General features: G+C 37.8%; 15 non-coding genes across 15 annotated transcripts; all 15 read left to right on the top strand.

Annotated features, from left to right (window-relative positions):
- The first annotated feature begins 130 nt into the window (after positions 1–130).
- Positions 131–222, top strand: TRNAR-UCU (transfer RNA arginine (anticodon UCU)). Its single transcript is given in 2 exon segments — positions 131–167; positions 187–222. It is a non-coding gene; the product is annotated as a tRNA-Arg (tRNA).
- A 1,410-nt stretch (positions 223–1,632) lies between these two features.
- Positions 1,633–1,705, top strand: TRNAK-UUU (transfer RNA lysine (anticodon UUU)). The gene has a single exon. It is a non-coding gene; the product is annotated as a tRNA-Lys (tRNA).
- A 309-nt stretch (positions 1,706–2,014) lies between these two features.
- On the top strand, positions 2,015–2,106 carry TRNAR-UCU (transfer RNA arginine (anticodon UCU)). The gene is given in 2 exon segments: positions 2,015–2,051; positions 2,071–2,106. It is a non-coding gene; the product is annotated as a tRNA-Arg (tRNA).
- Positions 2,107–3,516: 1,410 nt separating this feature from the next.
- TRNAK-UUU (transfer RNA lysine (anticodon UUU)) lies at positions 3,517–3,589 on the top strand. The gene has a single exon. It is a non-coding gene; the product is annotated as a tRNA-Lys (tRNA).
- Positions 3,590–3,898: 309 nt separating this feature from the next.
- On the top strand, positions 3,899–3,990 carry TRNAR-UCU (transfer RNA arginine (anticodon UCU)). The gene is given in 2 exon segments: positions 3,899–3,935; positions 3,955–3,990. It is a non-coding gene; the product is annotated as a tRNA-Arg (tRNA).
- A 1,410-nt stretch (positions 3,991–5,400) lies between these two features.
- On the top strand, positions 5,401–5,473 carry TRNAK-UUU (transfer RNA lysine (anticodon UUU)). The gene has a single exon. It is a non-coding gene; the product is annotated as a tRNA-Lys (tRNA).
- Positions 5,474–5,782: 309 nt separating this feature from the next.
- On the top strand, positions 5,783–5,874 carry TRNAR-UCU (transfer RNA arginine (anticodon UCU)). Its single transcript is given in 2 exon segments — positions 5,783–5,819; positions 5,839–5,874. It is a non-coding gene; the product is annotated as a tRNA-Arg (tRNA).
- A 1,410-nt stretch (positions 5,875–7,284) lies between these two features.
- TRNAK-UUU (transfer RNA lysine (anticodon UUU)) lies at positions 7,285–7,357 on the top strand. Its single transcript has one exon. It is a non-coding gene; the product is annotated as a tRNA-Lys (tRNA).
- Positions 7,358–7,666: 309 nt separating this feature from the next.
- Positions 7,667–7,758, top strand: TRNAR-UCU (transfer RNA arginine (anticodon UCU)). Its single transcript is given in 2 exon segments — positions 7,667–7,703; positions 7,723–7,758. It is a non-coding gene; the product is annotated as a tRNA-Arg (tRNA).
- A 1,410-nt stretch (positions 7,759–9,168) lies between these two features.
- Positions 9,169–9,241, top strand: TRNAK-UUU (transfer RNA lysine (anticodon UUU)). The gene has a single exon. It is a non-coding gene; the product is annotated as a tRNA-Lys (tRNA).
- A 309-nt stretch (positions 9,242–9,550) lies between these two features.
- TRNAR-UCU (transfer RNA arginine (anticodon UCU)) lies at positions 9,551–9,642 on the top strand. The gene is given in 2 exon segments: positions 9,551–9,587; positions 9,607–9,642. It is a non-coding gene; the product is annotated as a tRNA-Arg (tRNA).
- Positions 9,643–11,052: 1,410 nt separating this feature from the next.
- On the top strand, positions 11,053–11,125 carry TRNAK-UUU (transfer RNA lysine (anticodon UUU)). Its single transcript has one exon. It is a non-coding gene; the product is annotated as a tRNA-Lys (tRNA).
- Positions 11,126–11,434: 309 nt separating this feature from the next.
- On the top strand, positions 11,435–11,526 carry TRNAR-UCU (transfer RNA arginine (anticodon UCU)). The gene is given in 2 exon segments: positions 11,435–11,471; positions 11,491–11,526. It is a non-coding gene; the product is annotated as a tRNA-Arg (tRNA).
- A 1,410-nt stretch (positions 11,527–12,936) lies between these two features.
- TRNAK-UUU (transfer RNA lysine (anticodon UUU)) lies at positions 12,937–13,009 on the top strand. The gene has a single exon. It is a non-coding gene; the product is annotated as a tRNA-Lys (tRNA).
- A 309-nt stretch (positions 13,010–13,318) lies between these two features.
- Positions 13,319–13,410, top strand: TRNAR-UCU (transfer RNA arginine (anticodon UCU)). The gene is given in 2 exon segments: positions 13,319–13,355; positions 13,375–13,410. It is a non-coding gene; the product is annotated as a tRNA-Arg (tRNA).
- The last annotated feature ends 4,068 nt before the right edge of the window (positions 13,411–17,478 follow it).

The following is a 17,478-nucleotide window of genomic DNA, read 5'->3' as shown; positions in this document are numbered from 1 at the left end:
ATCTTTTTCCCCATGCAATGCTCAACATGTAACCATGATTATAGTATCCTATCAACTTTGTAAAGTTGATCATCAGTTGCTTGCTCATTATTTTATTTCAGAATTTCTGAAAAGTTTCTTGGTGCAGGTTGGCTCTGTGGCGCAATGGATAGCGCATTGGACTTCTAGGAAAATGTTAAAAAAGGCATTCAAAGGCTGTGGGTTCGAATCCCACCAGAGTCAATATTATTGCTCAATTTCTTTCATAACGAATTGAAATAGCAATAAACAATGCAGCTTCAGCTTCACCCAAAATCATTTACCAAAATAGCCTTTGAAAGAAGGCCTGTTTTAAACAAAGAGTGCTTGAATAGAAAACATTGTATAATCAATATGCAAGAGGAAATTGTCAGGTGTACTGATGAAAATATAATTTACTAGATAGTAGGAGTTTCGGCCCTTTCTCAATTGTATACTGTCACTGAAGAAGCATGAATTCTAAGTCAGCAGAAAATGAGATAGTACATATTTCAGGACTTAAAATAGATGACATTTAATGCTGAGGTTTCAAAAGTTTGAAATATCAGTTCACTATCAAACGCTACATAATGCTTGTCAATATATGCAATCATATTCATAAATATAGTGTCGGTTGGAATCCTTCCACATTGTTTTAAGATGAATTGAAGATGAAAGTTAGTAGACACTGGATAGTTCAGTGAGTGGCACAGCAGACTTTTAATATGAGTGTCCAGGTTTGAAGTTCCTGTTCAGGCAGTGTGTTATGTTTAAGAAGATGCACTCTTGAAGTTTCCACTGCTTGATGAATAAGATATTACATTAAGGGAATTGCAAAACCTTCTTATATGGAGTTGTTAAACTCCTTGCTGTTTTATCTGTGCTATGCCTTTTGAGTCGACTTAACACTTAACCAACTGCATTGTATGGTTTGACATGTTGAATATCATTTTTGCTATTCAATGCTCAACATAAATCCAGGATCATAGATTCCTAACAACTTCATAAAGTTGATGAGCAGCTGCTAGCTCATTATTTTATTTGATCATTTCTGTCCGACCTCCTAAAAAGATTGGCTCTGTGGCACAATGGATAGTGCTTTGGCTTTCAAGAGTAATGTAAAGAAGGCATTCAAAAGTTGTGGTTTTGAATCCCACCAGAGGCAATGTTGTCCTACATTTCTTTTATAATGAATTGAAATTGCAATAAATAATGCAGCTTCTTCTTGCTCTGAAATCATTCACCAAAATGGCCTTTGAAAGAAGCCCTTTTTTCAACCGACACCACTTGAATAGAAAATATTGTATAATCTACATATAAGAGGAAATTGACAGGTAGACTGAGTAAAATATAATGTATTAGGCAGTAAGAGTTTTTGGTCCTTTCTTAATTGTGTATTGTCAATGAAGAAGCATGAATTCCGAATCAGCAGAAAATGAGATGGTACAAATTTCAGGACTTAAAGAGATAAAATATAATGCTGAGATGTCAAAAGCTTGAAATATCAATTCATGATAAAACTCTACATATTGATTATCAATATATGTAATGATAATAATAAATGATTGTCAGTAAATGTAAGGTTGGTATCCTTCCAAATTGTTTTAATGTGATTTGAAGATTAGAGTAAGCAGAGCCTGGATAGCTCAGTCGGTAGAGCATCAGACTTTTAATCTGAGGGTCCAGGGTTCACGTCCCTGTGCAGGCGGGGTGCTATGTTTAAGAAGAAGTACTCTTTTAGTTTCTATTGCATGATGAACAAGATATTACATTGACAGAATTGCAAAACCTTCTTAAATGGAGTTTTTTAAATTGTCAAGATTTTATCCGTCAGAGGCCTTTTGAGTAGACTTATCCAACTGTATCATGTAGTTTGGCATGTTGAATATCTTTTTCCCCATGCAATGCTCAACATGTAACCATGATTATAGTATCCTATCAACTTTGTAAAGTTGATCATCAGTTGCTTGCTCATTATTTTATTTCAGAATTTCTGAAAAGTTTCTTGGTGCAGGTTGGCTCTGTGGCGCAATGGATAGCGCATTGGACTTCTAGGAAAATGTTAAAAAAGGCATTCAAAGGCTGTGGGTTCGAATCCCACCAGAGTCAATATTATTGCTCAATTTCTTTCATAACGAATTGAAATAGCAATAAACAATGCAGCTTCAGCTTCACCCAAAATCATTTACCAAAATAGCCTTTGAAAGAAGGCCTGTTTTAAACAAAGAGTGCTTGAATAGAAAACATTGTATAATCAATATGCAAGAGGAAATTGTCAGGTGTACTGATGAAAATATAATTTACTAGATAGTAGGAGTTTCGGCCCTTTCTCAATTGTATACTGTCACTGAAGAAGCATGAATTCTAAGTCAGCAGAAAATGAGATAGTACATATTTCAGGACTTAAAATAGATGACATTTAATGCTGAGGTTTCAAAAGTTTGAAATATCAGTTCACTATCAAACGCTACATAATGCTTGTCAATATATGCAATCATATTCATAAATATAGTGTCGGTTGGTATCCTTCCACATTGTTTTAAGATGAATTGAAGATGAAAGTTAATAGACACTGGATAGTTCAGTGAGTGGCACAGCAGACTTTTAATATGAGTGTCCAGGTTTGAAGTTCCTGTTCAAGCAGTGTGTTATGTTTAAGAAGATGCACTCTTGAAGTTTCCACTGCTTGATGAATAAGATATTACATTAAGGGAATTGCAAAACCTTCTTATATGGAGTTGTTAAACTCCTTGCTGTTTTATCTGTGCTATGCCTTTTGAGTCGACTTAACACTTAACCAACTGCATTGTATGGTTTGACATGTTGAATATCATTTTTGCTATTCAATGCTCAACATAAATCCAGGATCATAGATTCCTACCAACTTCATAAAGTTGATGAGCAGCTGCTAGCTCATTATTTTATTTGATCATTTCTGTCCGACCTCCTAAAAAGATTGGCTCTGTGGCACAATGGATAGTGCTTTGGCTTTCAAGAGTAATGTAAAGAAGGCATTCAAAAGTTGTGGTTTTGAATCCCACCAGAGGCAATGTTGTCCTACATTTCTTTTATAATGAATTGAAATTGCAATAAATAATGCAGCTTCTTCTTGCTCTGAAATCATTCACCAAAATGGCCTTTGAAAGAAGCCCTTTTTTCAACCGACACCACTTGAATAGAAAATATTGTATAATCTACATATAAGAGGAAATTGACAGGTAGACTGAGTAAAATATAATGTATTAGGCAGTAAGAGTTTTTGGTCCTTTCTTAATTGTGTATTGTCAATGAAGAAGCATGAATTCCGAATCAGCAGAAAATGAGATGGTACAAATTTCAGGACTTAAAGAGATAAAATATAATGCTGAGATGTCAAAAGCTTGAAATATCAATTCATGATAAAACTCTACATATTGATTATCAATATATGTAATGATAATAATAAATGATTGTCAGTAAATGTAAGGTTGGTATCCTTCCAAATTGTTTTAATGTGATTTGAAGATAAGAGTAAGCAGAGCCTGGATAGCTCAGTCGGTAGAGCATCAGACTTTTAATCTGAGGGTCCAGGGTTCACGTCCCTGTGCAGGCGGGGTGCTATGTTTAAGAAGAAGTACTCTTTTAGTTTCTATTGCATGATGAACAAGATATTACATTGACAGAATTGCAAAACCTTCTTAAATGGAGTTTTTTAAATTGTCAAGATTTTATCCGTCAGAGGCCTTTTGAGTAGACTTATCCAACTGTATCATGTAGTTTGGCATGTTGAATATCTTTTTCCCCATGCAATGCTCAACATGTAACCATGATTATAGTATCCTATCAACTTTGTAAAGTTGATCATCAGTTGCTTGCTCATTATTTTATTTCAGAATTTCTGAAAAGTTTCTTGGTGCAGGTTGGCTCTGTGGCGCAATGGATAGCGCATTGGACTTCTAGGAAAATGTTAAAAAAGGCATTCAAAGGCTGTGGGTTCGAATCCCACCAGAGTCAATATTATTGCTCAATTTCTTTCATAACGAATTGAAATAGCAATAAACAATGCAGCTTCAGCTTCACCCAAAATCATTTACCAAAATAGCCTTTGAAAGAAGGCCTGTTTTAAACAAAGAGTGCTTGAATAGAAAACATTGTATAATCAATATGCAAGAGGAAATTGTCAGGTGTACTGATGAAAATATAATTTACTAGATAGTAGGAGTTTCGGCCCTTTCTCAATTGTATACTGTCACTGAAGAAGCATGAATTCTAAGTCAGCAGAAAATGAGATAGTACATATTTCAGGACTTAAAATAGATGACATTTAATGCTGAGGTTTCAAAAGTTTGAAATATCAGTTCACTATCAAACGCTACATAATGCTTGTCAATATATGCAATCATATTCATAAATATAGTGTCGGTTGGTATCCTTCCACATTGTTTTAAGATGAATTAAAGATGAAAGTTAGTAGACACTGGATAGTTCAGTGAGTGGCACAGCAGACTTTTAATATGAGTGTCCAGGTTTGAAGTTCCTGTTCAGGCAGTGTGTTATGTTTAAGAAGATGCACTCTTGAAGTTTCCACTGCTTGATGAATAAGATATTACATTAAGGGAATTGCAAAACCTTCTTATATGGAGTTGTTAAACTCCTTGCTGTTTTATCTGTGCTATGCCTTTTGAGTCGACTTAACACTTAACCAACTGCATTGTATGGTTTGACATGTTGAATATCATTTTTGCTATTCAATGCTCAACATAAATCCAGGATCATAGATTCCTACCAACTTCATAAAGTTGATGAGCAGCTGCTAGCTCATTATTTTATTTGATCATTTCTGTCCGACCTCCTAAAAAGATTGGCTCTGTGGCACAATGGATAGTGCTTTGGCTTTCAAGAGTAATGTAAAGAAGGCATTCAAAAGTTGTGGTTTTGAATCCCACCAGAGGCAATGTTGTCCTACATTTCTTTTATAATGAATTGAAATTGCAATAAATAATGCAGCTTCTTCTTGCTCTGAAATCATTCACCAAAATGGCCTTTGAAAGAAGCCCTTTTTTCAACCGACACCACTTGAATAGAAAATATTGTATAATCTACATATAAGAGGAAATTGACAGGTAGACTGAGTAAAATATAATGTATTAGGCAGTAAGAGTTTTTGGTCCTTTCTTAATTGTGTATTGTCAATGAAGAAGCATGAATTCCGAATCAGCAGAAAATGAGATGGTACAAATTTCAGGACTTAAAGAGATAAAATATAATGCTGAGATGTCAAAAGCTTGAAATATCAATTCATGATAAAACTCTACATATTGATTATCAATATATGTAATGATAATAATAAATGATTGTCAGTAAATGTAAGGTTGGTATCCTTCCAAATTGTTTTAATGTGATTTGAAGATTAGAGTAAGCAGAGCCTGGATAGCTCAGTCGGTAGAGCATCAGACTTTTAATCTGAGGGTCCAGGGTTCACGTCCCTGTGCAGGCGGGGTGCTATGTTTAAGAAGAAGTACTCTTTTAGTTTCTATTGCATGATGAACAAGATATTACATTGACAGAATTGCAAAACCTTCTTAAATGGAGTTTTTTAAATTGTCAAGATTTTATCCGTCAGAGGCCTTTTGAGTAGACTTATCCAACTGTATCATGTAGTTTGGCATGTTGAATATCTTTTTCCCCATGCAATGCTCAACATGTAACCATGATTATAGTATCCTATCAACTTTGTAAAGTTGATCATCAGTTGCTTGCTCATTATTTTATTTCAGAATTTCTGAAAAGTTTCTTGGTGCAGGTTGGCTCTGTGGCGCAATGGATAGCGCATTGGACTTCTAGGAAAATGTTAAAAAAGGCATTCAAAGGCTGTGGGTTCGAATCCCACCAGAGTCAATATTATTGCTCAATTTCTTTCATAACGAATTGAAATAGCAATAAACAATGCAGCTTCAGCTTCACCCAAAATCATTTACCAAAATAGCCTTTGAAAGAAGGCCTGTTTTAAACAAAGAGTGCTTGAATAGAAAACATTGTATAATCAATATGCAAGAGGAAATTGTCAGGTGTACTGATGAAAATATAATTTACTAGATAGTAGGAGTTTCGGCCCTTTCTCAATTGTATACTGTCACTGAAGAAGCATGAATTCTAAGTCAGCAGAAAATGAGATAGTACATATTTCAGGACTTAAAATAGATGACATTTAATGCTGAGGTTTCAAAAGTTTGAAATATCAGTTCACTATCAAACGCTACATAATGCTTGTCAATATATGCAATCATATTCATAAATATAGTGTCGGTTGGTATCCTTCCACATTGTTTTAAGATGAATTGAAGATGAAAGTTAATAGACACTGGATAGTTCAGTGAGTGGCACAGCAGACTTTTAATATGAGTGTCCAGGTTTGAAGTTCCTGTTCAAGCAGTGTGTTATGTTTAAGAAGATGCACTCTTGAAGTTTCCACTGCTTGATGAATAAGATATTACATTAAGGGAATTGCAAAACCTTCTTATATGGAGTTGTTAAACTCCTTGCTGTTTTATCTGTGCTATGCCTTTTGAGTCGACTTAACACTTAACCAACTGCATTGTATGGTTTGACATGTTGAATATCATTTTTGCTATTCAATGCTCAACATAAATCCAGGATCATAGATTCCTACCAACTTCATAAAGTTGATGAGCAGCTGCTAGCTCATTATTTTATTTGATCATTTCTGTCCGACCTCCTAAAAAGATTGGCTCTGTGGCACAATGGATAGTGCTTTGGCTTTCAAGAGTAATGTAAAGAAGGCATTCAAAAGTTGTGGTTTTGAATCCCACCAGAGGCAATGTTGTCCTACATTTCTTTTATAATGAATTGAAATTGCAATAAATAATGCAGCTTCTTCTTGCTCTGAAATCATTCACCAAAATGGCCTTTGAAAGAAGCCCTTTTTTCAACCGACACCACTTGAATAGAAAATATTGTATAATCTACATATAAGAGGAAATTGACAGGTAGACTGAGTAAAATATAATGTATTAGGCAGTAAGAGTTTTTGGTCCTTTCTTAATTGTGTATTGTCAATGAAGAAGCATGAATTCCGAATCAGCAGAAAATGAGATGGTACAAATTTCAGGACTTAAAGAGATAAAATATAATGCTGAGATGTCAAAAGCTTGAAATATCAATTCATGATAAAACTCTACATATTGATTATCAATATATGTAATGATAATAATAAATGATTGTCAGTAAATGTAAGGTTGGTATCCTTCCAAATTGTTTTAATGTGATTTGAAGATAAGAGTAAGCAGAGCCTGGATAGCTCAGTCGGTAGAGCATCAGACTTTTAATCTGAGGGTCCAGGGTTCACGTCCCTGTGCAGGCGGGGTGCTATGTTTAAGAAGAAGTACTCTTTTAGTTTCTATTGCATGATGAACAAGATATTACATTGACAGAATTGCAAAACCTTCTTAAATGGAGTTTTTTAAATTGTCAAGATTTTATCCGTCAGAGGCCTTTTGAGTAGACTTATCCAACTGTATCATGTAGTTTGGCATGTTGAATATCTTTTTCCCCATGCAATGCTCAACATGTAACCATGATTATAGTATCCTATCAACTTTGTAAAGTTGATCATCAGTTGCTTGCTCATTATTTTATTTCAGAATTTCTGAAAAGTTTCTTGGTGCAGGTTGGCTCTGTGGCGCAATGGATAGCGCATTGGACTTCTAGGAAAATGTTAAAAAAGGCATTCAAAGGCTGTGGGTTCGAATCCCACCAGAGTCAATATTATTGCTCAATTTCTTTCATAACGAATTGAAATAGCAATAAACAATGCAGCTTCAGCTTCACCCAAAATCATTTACCAAAATAGCCTTTGAAAGAAGGCCTGTTTTAAACAAAGAGTGCTTGAATAGAAAACATTGTATAATCAATATGCAAGAGGAAATTGTCAGGTGTACTGATGAAAATATAATTTACTAGATAGTAGGAGTTTCGGCCCTTTCTCAATTGTATACTGTCACTGAAGAAGCATGAATTCTAAGTCAGCAGAAAATGAGATAGTACATATTTCAGGACTTAAAATAGATGACATTTAATGCTGAGGTTTCAAAAGTTTGAAATATCAGTTCACTATCAAACGCTACATAATGCTTGTCAATATATGCAATCATATTCATAAATATAGTGTCGGTTGGTATCCTTCCACATTGTTTTAAGATGAATTAAAGATGAAAGTTAGTAGACACTGGATAGTTCAGTGAGTGGCACAGCAGACTTTTAATATGAGTGTCCAGGTTTGAAGTTCCTGTTCAGGCAGTGTGTTATGTTTAAGAAGATGCACTCTTGAAGTTTCCACTGCTTGATGAATAAGATATTACATTAAGGGAATTGCAAAACCTTCTTATATGGAGTTGTTAAACTCCTTGCTGTTTTATCTGTGCTATGCCTTTTGAGTCGACTTAACACTTAACCAACTGCATTGTATGGTTTGACATGTTGAATATCATTTTTGCTATTCAATGCTCAACATAAATCCAGGATCATAGATTCCTACCAACTTCATAAAGTTGATGAGCAGCTGCTAGCTCATTATTTTATTTGATCATTTCTGTCCGACCTCCTAAAAAGATTGGCTCTGTGGCACAATGGATAGTGCTTTGGCTTTCAAGAGTAATGTAAAGAAGGCATTCAAAAGTTGTGGTTTTGAATCCCACCAGAGGCAATGTTGTCCTACATTTCTTTTATAATGAATTGAAATTGCAATAAATAATGCAGCTTCTTCTTGCTCTGAAATCATTCACCAAAATGGCCTTTGAAAGAAGCCCTTTTTTCAACCGACACCACTTGAATAGAAAATATTGTATAATCTACATATAAGAGGAAATTGACAGGTAGACTGAGTAAAATATAATGTATTAGGCAGTAAGAGTTTTTGGTCCTTTCTTAATTGTGTATTGTCAATGAAGAAGCATGAATTCCGAATCAGCAGAAAATGAGATGGTACAAATTTCAGGACTTAAAGAGATAAAATATAATGCTGAGATGTCAAAAGCTTGAAATATCAATTCATGATAAAACTCTACATATTGATTATCAATATATGTAATGATAATAATAAATGATTGTCAGTAAATGTAAGGTTGGTATCCTTCCAAATTGTTTTAATGTGATTTGAAGATTAGAGTAAGCAGAGCCTGGATAGCTCAGTCGGTAGAGCATCAGACTTTTAATCTGAGGGTCCAGGGTTCACGTCCCTGTGCAGGCGGGGTGCTATGTTTAAGAAGAAGTACTCTTTTAGTTTCTATTGCATGATGAACAAGATATTACATTGACAGAATTGCAAAACCTTCTTAAATGGAGTTTTTTAAATTGTCAAGATTTTATCCGTCAGAGGCCTTTTGAGTAGACTTATCCAACTGTATCATGTAGTTTGGCATGTTGAATATCTTTTTCCCCATGCAATGCTCAACATGTAACCATGATTATAGTATCCTATCAACTTTGTAAAGTTGATCATCAGTTGCTTGCTCATTATTTTATTTCAGAATTTCTGAAAAGTTTCTTGGTGCAGGTTGGCTCTGTGGCGCAATGGATAGCGCATTGGACTTCTAGGAAAATGTTAAAAAAGGCATTCAAAGGCTGTGGGTTCGAATACCACCAGAGTCAATATTATTGCTCAATTTCTTTCATAACGAATTGAAATAGCAATAAACAATGCAGCTTCAGCTTCACCCAAAATCATTTACCAAAATAGCCTTTGAAAGAAGGCCTGTTTTAAACAAAGAGTGCTTGAATAGAAAACATTGTATAATCAATATGCAAGAGGAAATTGTCAGGTGTACTGATGAAAATATAATTTACTAGATAGTAGGAGTTTCGGCCCTTTCTCAATTGTATACTGTCACTGAAGAAGCATGAATTCTAAGTCAGCAGAAAATGAGATAGTACATATTTCAGGACTTAAAATAGATGACATTTAATGCTGAGGTTTCAAAAGTTTGAAATATCAGTTCACTATCAAACGCTACATAATGCTTGTCAATATATGCAATCATATTCATAAATATAGTGTCGGTTGGTATCCTTCCACATTGTTTTAAGATGAATTGAAGATGAAAGTTAGTAGACACTGGATAGTTCAGTGAGTGGCACAGCAGACTTTTAATATGAGTGTCCAGGTTTGAAGTTCCTGTTCAGGCAGTGTGTTATGTTTAAGAAGATGCACTCTTGAAGTTTCCACTGCTTGATGAATAAGATATTACATTAAGGGAATTGCAAAACCTTCTTATATGGAGTTGTTAAACTCCTTGCTGTTTTATCTGTGCTATGCCTTTTGAGTCGACTTAACACTTAACCAACTGCATTGTATGGTTTGACATGTTGAATATCATTTTTGCTATTCAATGCTCAACATAAATCCAGGATCATAGATTCCTACCAACTTCATAAAGTTGATGAGCAGCTGCTAGCTCATTATTTTATTTGATCATTTCTGTCCGACCTCCTAAAAAGATTGGCTCTGTGGCACAATGGATAGTGCTTTGGCTTTCAAGAGTAATGTAAAGAAGGCATTCAAAAGTTGTGGTTTTGAATCCCACCAGAGGCAATGTTGTCCTACATTTCTTTTATAATGAATTGAAATTGCAATAAATAATGCAGCTTCTTCTTGCTCTGAAATCATTCACCAAAATGGCCTTTGAAAGAAGCCCTTTTTTCAACCGACACCACTTGAATAGAAAATATTGTATAATCTACATATAAGAGGAAATTGACAGGTAGACTGAGTAAAATATAATGTATTAGGCAGTAAGAGTTTTTGGTCCTTTCTTAATTGTGTATTGTCAATGAAGAAGCATGAATTCCGAATCAGCAGAAAATGAGATGGTACAAATTTCAGGACTTAAAGAGATAAAATATAATGCTGAGATGTCAAAAGCTTGAAATATCAATTCATGATAAAACTCTACATATTGATTATCAATATATGTAATGATAATAATAAATGATTGTCAGTAAATGTAAGGTTGGTATCCTTCCAAATTGTTTTAATGTGATTTGAAGATTAGAGTAAGCAGAGCCTGGATAGCTCAGTCGGTAGAGCATCAGACTTTTAATCTGAGGGTCCAGGGTTCACGTCCCTGTGCAGGCGGGGTGCTATGTTTAAGAAGAAGTACTCTTTTAGTTTCTATTGCATGATGAACAAGATATTACATTGACAGAATTGCAAAACCTTCTTAAATGGAGTTTTTTAAATTGTCAAGATTTTATCCGTCAGAGGCCTTTTGAGTAGACTTATCCAACTGTATCATGTAGTTTGGCATGTTGAATATCTTTTTCCCCATGCAATGCTCAACATGTAACCATGATTATAGTATCCTATCAACTTTGTAAAGTTGATCATCAGTTGCTTGCTCATTATTTTATTTCAGAATTTCTGAAAAGTTTCTTGGTGCAGGTTGGCTCTGTGGCGCAATGGATAGCGCATTGGACTTCTAGGAAAATGTTAAAAAAGGCATTCAAAGGCTGTGGGTTCGAATACCACCAGAGTCAATATTATTGCTCAATTTCTTTCATAACGAATTGAAATAGCAATAAACAATGCAGCTTCAGCTTCACCCAAAATCATTTACCAAAATAGCCTTTGAAAGAAGGCCTGTTTTAAACAAAGAGTGCTTGAATAGAAAACATTGTATAATCAATATGCAAGAGGAAATTGTCAGGTGTACTGATGAAAATATAATTTACTAGATAGTAGGAGTTTCGGCCCTTTCTCAATTGTATACTGTCACTGAAGAAGCATGAATTCTAAGTCAGCAGAAAATGAGATAGTACATATTTCAGGACTTAAAATAGATGACATTTAATGCTGAGGTTTCAAAAGTTTGAAATATCAGTTCACTATCAAACGCTACATAATGCTTGTCAATATATGCAATCATATTCATAAATATAGTGTCGGTTGGTATCCTTCCACATTGTTTTAAGATGAATTAAAGATGAAAGTTAGTAGACACTGGATAGTTCAGTGAGTGGCACAGCAGACTTTTAATATGAGTGTCCAGGTTTGAAGTTCCTGTTCAGGCAGTGTGTTATGTTTAAGAAGATGCACTCTTGAAGTTTCCACTGCTTGATGAATAAGATATTACATTAAGGGAATTGCAAAACCTTCTTATATGGAGTTGTTAAACTCCTTGCTGTTTTATCTGTGCTATGCCTTTTGAGTCGACTTAACACTTAACCAACTGCATTGTATGGTTTGACATGTTGAATATCATTTTTGCTATTCAATGCTCAACATAAATCCAGGATCATAGATTCCTACCAACTTCATAAAGTTGATGAGCAGCTGCTAGCTCATTATTTTATTTGATCATTTCTGTCCGACCTCCTAAAAAGATTGGCTCTGTGGCACAATGGATAGTGCTTTGGCTTTCAAGAGTAATGTAAAGAAGGCATTCAAAAGTTGTGGTTTTGAATCCCACCAGAGGCAATGTTGTCCTACATTTCTTTTATAATGAATTGAAATTGCAATAAATAATGCAGCTTCTTCTTGCTCTGAAATCATTCACCAAAATGGCCTTTGAAAGAAGCCCTTTTTTCAACCGACACCACTTGAATAGAAAATATTGTATAATCTACATATAAGAGGAAATTGACAGGTAGACTGAGTAAAATATAATGTATTAGGCAGTAAGAGTTTTTGGTCCTTTCTTAATTGTGTATTGTCAATGAAGAAGCATGAATTCCGAATCAGCAGAAAATGAGATGGTACAAATTTCAGGACTTAAAGAGATAAAATATAATGCTGAGATGTCAAAAGCTTGAAATATCAATTCATGATAAAACTCTACATATTGATTATCAATATATGTAATGATAATAATAAATGATTGTCAGTAAATGTAAGGTTGGTATCCTTCCAAATTGTTTTCATGTGATTTGAAGATTAGAGTAAGCAGAGCCTGGATAGCTCAGTCGGTAGAGCATCAGACTTTTAATCTGAGGGTCCAGGGTTCAAGTCCCTGTTCAGGCGGGGTGCTATGTTTAAGAAGAAGTACTCTTTTAGTTTCTATTGCATGATGAACAAGATATTACATTGACAGAATTGCAAAACCTTCTTAAATGGAGTTTTTTAAATTGTCAAGATTTTATCCGTCAGAGGCCTTTTGAGTAGACTTATCCAACTGTATCATGTAGTTTGGCATGTTGAATATCTTTTTCCCCATGCAATGCTCAACATGTAACCATGATTATAGTATCCTATCAACTTTGTAAAGTTGATCATCAGTTGCTTGCTCATTATTTTATTTCAGAATTTCTGAAAAGTTTCTTGGTGCAGGTTGGCTCTGTGGCGCAATGGATAGCGCATTGGACTTCTAGGAAAATGTTAAAAAAGGCATTCAAAGGCTGTGGGTTCGAATCCCACCAGAGTCAATATTATTGCTCAATTTCTTTCATAACGAATTGAAATAGCAATAAACAATGCAGCTTCAGCTTCACCCAAAATCATTTACCAAAATAGCCTTTGAAAGAAGGTCTGTTTTAAACAAAGAGTGCTTGAATAGAAAACATTGTATAATCAATATGCAAGAGGAAATTGTCAGGTGTACTGATGAAAATATAATTTACTAGATAGTAGGAGTTTCGGCCCTTTCTCAATTGTATACTGTCACTGAAGAAGCATGAATTCTAAGTCAGCAGAAAATGAGATAGTACATATTTCAGGACTTAAAATAGATGACATTTAATGCTGAGGTTTCAAAAGTTTGAAATATCAGTTCACTATCAAACGCTACATAATGCTTGTCAATATATGCAATCATATTCATAAATATAGTGTCGGTTGGTATCCTTCCACATTGTTTTAAGATGAATTGAAGATGAAAGTTAGTAGACACTGGTGCTTCCACTGTCCCTATCACCTTCTGTAGGAAAGTGGTCCTTTTCTAGACTTGTTACCCCTACTTTTTGCCTGTATTTCAGTGTGTTTTAACTGTTTGTCAGTATGTTTTACTGTATCTACAGGGATCCTGCTAACCAGGACCCCAGTAGTTATGCTCTCTCCTTGTACATTTGTACATTTGATTGTTTGATACTGTTAACACAGTATTCCACTCATAATTGGCATACTGGTGTCCCCTTATAAGTCTCTAGTATATGATACGGAGGTACCCAGGGCATTGGGGCTCCATGAGACCCCTAATGGCTGCAGCATTTCTTTTGCCACCCATAGGGAACCTGTGCAAAGGCTTTTACAGGACTGCCATTGCAGCCTGTGTGAAATGGTGCATGCACCCTTTCACTGCCATTGACACTGCCCCAGGTCACTCATAAGTCACCTGTATGTCAGGCCGTCCAGCCCTGAAGGCTGGGGGCAGAGTACTTGTGTGTGAGGGCAACCCTGCACTTTGTGAGTCCAGGGAAGCCATTTTATATATGTGTACTACACATAGGTCACTACCTATGTCTAGCTACATAATGGTAACTCCGAATATGGTCATGTAAGGTGTCTAACATCTTGGAATTATACCTCAATGATGATTCGAGCATTGGTTGTATAATTCCTCACACTCTGGGGGCTCCACAGTGGACCCCCAGTACTGCTATACCAGCCGCGTGAGGTTTTGAAGGCAGGCCCAGCTGCTGCCACTCCATAGACAGGTTTCTGTACTCCTGCTGCTTGTACAGCTCAAGCTCAGGAAGGGAGAAACAAAGGATTTTCTTGGGAGAGCAGTGTTACACCCTCTCCCTTTGGAAATAGGTGTTACAGGCATGGGCGGGGTAGCCTCTCAGTGCCTCTGGAAATACTTTGAAGGGCACAAATGGTACCCTCCTTGCATAATCCAGTCTACGCCGGTTCAGGGACGCCCAGTCCCTGCTCTGGCATGAAACTGAACAAAGGAAAGGGGAGTGACCGCTCCTCTGTCTATCACCACCTCAGGAGTGGTGCTCAGAGCTCCTCCAAAGGGTCACTGGGTTCTGCTATCTTGTTTTCAAGATGGTCAGGGAACCCTGGAGCATCTGAGCGGCCAGTGGTGGCAGGTGACGTCAGAGCCCTCCCCTGACAGGTGCTTACCTGTCAGGTGACCAATCCCCCTTTCAGGGCCATTTAGGGTCTCTCCTTTGGGTGATTCGGATTGCAAGACTCCAGCAGCAATACCTCTGCATCTTTACTTCACCTTCTCACCGAAGGAACTGTACAAAACTGCAACAAAGAAGCCAGGATGACTTCTACAACATTGTAACATCAGCTCCTGCCAGGAACCGCAACTTTTTACCAGTTGTGCATCCTCAGAGGGCTTCCAGTCTTCAGCCTGCACCAGAAGAGCGGAGGAATCTCCCTAGAAGTGAAGGTATCACTGCCCTGCTCCAGCAGGTACCCTCTGCAGCAACAACTGGTTGCTTGGGTCCCCTCTCTTTGCAAAGTGTGTGGATCCAGCAACACGGGTGGTAGACTGAAGTGGTCCCGACAGGCCTGATGTCCAGCTGTCCAGCTTTGGTGGAGGTAAGGGCTTGACTCCCCACGAAAGACAGTACCCCAGTACACAACGTGATTTGCAGTTGCAAAGGCTTGTGTGCGACCTTCCATAGAGTTCTTTGTGCACAGCGCAGCTACGGCCACCAGCACTCCCTCCTGTGAGGCACAGCTTCTTGCAACGTTCTCCCATAGCTTGGGACCTTTTGTTAGAGTGCTGCGTGTGCCTCCACTTGCACGTTTTTGTCCTCGTCTTTGGGACTCCTAGTGGCACTGCCTGGTCTTCTGAGGGCTCCCTGGACTGCTGAGGGCCCACTTTGATTCCCTCTCCTGGGTAGAGCCGACCTGGTCCTTCCTGGTCCCGGGCTGTGCCATTTTTCTCCAATCGTGAGCTTTGCATTTACCAGGGCTTGTTGTCAGATTCCAGTGACACAAACCAGACTGAATCATCCGTCCGGCGTGGGACATCACCTGCACCAACCAGGAACCCGCATCCATCAACTTGTGTGCAGTACTGATTGTTGTTCTTAACTGGTGGTTCCCCTTTTGCACCTTCACCCAAGTTAGCAGGGGCTCCTGTTCTTCCTGGACTCTTCTGTGCCTCTTAAACTTGGTCCCCTTCTTCCACAGGTCTCCTGGTCCAAGAATCCACTGTTGGTATCTTGCAGTCTCTTCTGGTTCTTGCATAATCTTCTTTGTCGTTTTCTTCTGTGTAGTAGGAAGGTTCCTGTGATTTTCTCCTACTTTCCTGGGCTCTGGAGTGGGTTGTAATACTTATCTTTAGTGTTTTCTTACACTCCCAGCGCCCCTCTACACCCTACTCATGCCTAGGTGGGAAACCAACATTCGTATTCCACTTTCTTAGTATATGGTTTCTGTTGCTCCTAGGCCTATTGCATCCTTTTGTGTTCTACAGTGTTTGCACTACTTTCTGACTGTTTTACTTACCTGATTTTGGTTTGTGTGTATATTTTGTGTATTTTACTTACCTCCTAAGGGAGTATATCCTCTGAGATATTTTTGGCACATTGTGGAATGCGAACCACAAATGGATGCCTAGGCTAGTGTAGTGTGTAGAGGGTAGCTGGGAGTGTAAGAAAACACTAAGGGTGTCCAAGATACCCTTCCCCAAGACCCTAGAACGTAGGAGTAAAGTACTACTGTTTCCCCAGAAACACACTAATGTCATGATAGAGGATTTTGCAAAGACCACAACAGACTGCAAAGCACTGAAAACGGATTCCTGGACCTGAGTACCTGCAAAGAAAGGGGACCAAGTACAAGAGTTGCGAAAGTGTCCAGGGGGGCAGGAGCCCACTAAATCCCAGATGAAGGTGCAACATGGCTACAACAACGAAAGGTGCTAGATACTTCTCCTTCGTGCAGAAGATGTTGCACAGAGTGCTGGAGGATGCAGGGTTGTTTCCTTGGCAAAATACTGCAGACAAGCCTTGCAAGCTACAAGAGTTGCGGATGAAGAAAAAGGATGCTGCCTGGGCCCAGGAAGAACCAGGATGTCGCCACTTGGGAGAGGAGACAGAGGGGGCCCTCAGCAACGTAGAGAGCCCATGCACAAGAAGGGAGCACCAGCAGAAGTCCTTGAACACAGGTTCAAGAAGTCTGAACATGGCGTAGTCTCAACACTGCCCACGACACTGGAGATCAACTCAGGGAGCTGAGCACGGGAGGACAGAGTGCTGGGGATCTAGGATTGGCTGTGCATGCAGGATTTTGTGGACCTGTGCACAGAAGCCCTTGTAGCTGCATTTCACATGGTGCACTGGATTACTGTCTGGAGAGGGAGGCAAGGACTTACCTCCTCCAAATTTGGACAGTTGGACCACTGGACAGTCTGGGTCACTTGGGTCTACCACCTGTGTTCCAGGGCCACGCTCGTCAGGATGAGAGGGGTCCAAGAGTACCGGTGATGCTGAAGTTTGGTGCCTGCTGAAGCAGGGGGAAGATTTTGTCAACCCACAGGAGATTTCTTTGTGGCTTCCAGTGCAGGATGAAGGCAGGCAGCCCCC

The sequence above is a fragment of the Pleurodeles waltl genome, chromosome 4_2 (genome assembly GCF_031143425.1).
Source record: "Pleurodeles waltl isolate 20211129_DDA chromosome 4_2, aPleWal1.hap1.20221129, whole genome shotgun sequence".
In the NCBI taxonomy this organism is placed as follows: domain Eukaryota; kingdom Metazoa; phylum Chordata; class Amphibia; order Caudata; family Salamandridae; genus Pleurodeles; species Pleurodeles waltl.
This window is presented reverse-complemented; position numbering and strand designations above follow the sequence as displayed.